This window comes from Nanorana parkeri, unplaced genomic scaffold, assembly GCF_000935625.1.
Source record: "Nanorana parkeri isolate BGI_ZX_2015 unplaced genomic scaffold, ASM93562v1 scaffold317, whole genome shotgun sequence".
NCBI lineage: Eukaryota > Metazoa > Chordata > Amphibia > Anura > Dicroglossidae > Nanorana > Nanorana parkeri.
Window position 1 is genome coordinate 1,331,476 of NW_017306585.1, and position 2,786 is coordinate 1,334,261.

The following is a 2,786-nucleotide window of genomic DNA, read 5'->3' on the forward strand; positions in this document are numbered from 1 at the left end:
AAAAACAATATTTAAATCTGGTTTAACCCTGCTAAGAGCAATCAGCTAGGCTGCTTGATGCTGCTATAACATAATATTGTCATTTGACTTGGGTTAAAACAGTGGATGGTGTGACACAGGGCCCCATAGCAAAATTTTGTAAAGCTGCCCCCCCCCCCAAAGTACACACCTCCAGAACACATTCCCATGCCCGCACCGTCTCCTCTTCAGCTCTGCTCCTGCTGGCTCTGACGTCAGAGCCAAAGAACGGATCACTCCACCAGAGACCCAGCACATACCAGGGACCCTGCAAGGCCCACCTGAAACCCCACCTGAGTGACCATGCAGAGCCCACCAGTGACCCTGCACAGCCAACCTGAGAGGGACCCTACAGAGCCCACCTGAGACCCCGCACATACCAGAGACCCTGCTCAGGCCACCATGGACTCTCTATGGTGGGCTCTGCAGGGTCTCAGGTGGGCTGGTAAGAATACCTTTCCTTGCACTCCTCTTACCTGTCAGCTCTGAGCCCCCTGCTGCTGGGCTCCAGCCACAGCCGCTAGGCCCTGGCCTCTTACACCTCAGCTGCTGGGCCTCTGCTTCCTGGCCAAGCCTCCCCTCTGCCCCAGGCCCCAAAGCGACCCTGTGGGTTGCTATGGTGATAGTTACGCCACTGGTGTCACATTCATTTCATGTATGACAATCTTCATACTGGCTTATATAAAAAAAAAAAGGAGTAGTGTAAAGAGAAATGATAACAAAGTGCATTGATCCAAAGCAATATGATGTGAGCACACAATGTTGCCAATAACATGAAATCTGCTTGCTGTGAGATGCTGCATTTTGCTTAAGTGCAATACACTGTGATAAGAAACTGTTCTGTTTTGTTTTTCCAACATTGTCAACGCATGCAAAATGGGTATATAGTCATGCATGGTCCTTTTTGGATGTAACAATCTTTAGAAACTCTGGCTCTTCAGCAAGGTGCCACTGGAGGTAACTTTAAAATGTTGCCATCTATGTTTTATTTAAGCATCCTTGTTTCTGCAGCTGAAGAAAGCGAGTAGCATGCAATATATATGAAAATGGTCTCTTGAGCACCATCTTGTGGCCAAATTGGTTTGTAAAAGCTGGGTGTGGGTGTATTTATATATTATGTCTCTGCAGACACACATTTGTTTTCTCTTCATCAGCAACAGATTCCTGTTACTCCTCCTTCACCCATGTATCTCATAGATACATAGCAGAGCAGGGGTAAGTAAACTACAGCCCTGCAGCAACAAATCCGTACATGCAATGCCCAATGCCTAACAAGATTTGTAATCAGCAGTTGGAGTTTGCCTACCTTTGGCATAGAGTATTTAAATTTTTTGGAAACATTTTAATTAAAACAAATTAAAAACTACATACAGCACATTTAGTGTTTTAACATATGTGCACAATAACAGCTCTCTTAAAAAGCAAAAAACAATGCTGGTGCATCTTGTCCTCCTCTGATCTCCTACAGTGACACCTCCCAATGTGATAACATTACCTTCGAGTTTGAGTTGACCATGAGTTTGACCCAAAGCAAGCCGTTCGAGAAAATAAACTATTGAGATTGTTCACTGCCATAGAAATTAATTACTAGTCATGCATTTCCTGGCTTCTGAACCATGATCAGATGGCTTGGAAGAGAGCATAAGAAATAAACAAACACTTATTTCCTATACTCCTCAGCTCCATCTAGTAGCCAAAATGTAAATTTACATTATATTAATTCAACCAGAAAATATATCTAAGAACATGTTTTTGCATCTATTTGCACAGAACAAACATTCAGAAAGATTTATAGGAGAATTGGCTCTGTGAAATGTTAATAAATCGACTCCATACTGTACTCCAGCAGGAACCCTAGAGGAATCAAGTTGCAAAACACTGCCTTGTTGTGGCACACCATTCTGATTGCCTCTTGGATTGATGACAAGAAGCTGCACGCATCCTAAAGCAAGAGCCATTGAAAAGAACCCAGCTCCCCAGAGCCTATCCTCATCCCATACCTGCACAGATATGCATTGTTTGCCTGCTGGTGAAGACACTTCAGCATGGCCGATTTAAAGTTCTGGCGTACGGGTATATCAAGCAGTTGGAACGCCGATTGTATTCCTGCTGCATTTCAGGTCAGGTGATCATTTATTGGGTATGAGTGGCTAAAGTATCTGCACACAGTTCTAGCCTGCCACAGGGCTTCCTGGAAACCAGGGTACCTAACCAGGAAGCACTAAACCACCTGGTTCAGCACATGTGCCAGGAAAAGTATACAGGTGAAACTCGAATAATTAGAATATCGTGCAAAAGTTCATTTATTTCACTAATGCAACTTAAAAGGTGAAACTAATATATGAGATAGACTCATTACATGCAAAGCAAGATAATTCAAGCCGTGATTTGTCATAATTGTGATGATTATGGCTTACAGCTCATGAAAACCCCAAATCCACAATCTCAGAAAATTAGAATTATGTGAAAAGGTGCAATATTCTAGGCTCAAAGTGTCCCACTCTAATCAGCTAATTAAGCCATAACACCTGCAAAGGGTTCCTGAGCCTTTAAATGGTTCAGTAGGAATCACAATCATGGGAAAGACTGCTGACCTGACAGTTGTGCAGAAAACCATCATTGACACCCTCCATAAGGAGGGAAAGCCTCAAAAGGTAATTGCAAAAGAAGTTAATTGTTCCCAAAGTGCTGTATCAAAGCACATTCATAGAAAGTTATGTGGAAGGGAAAAGTGTGGAAGAAAAAGGTGCACAAGCAGCAGGGATGAC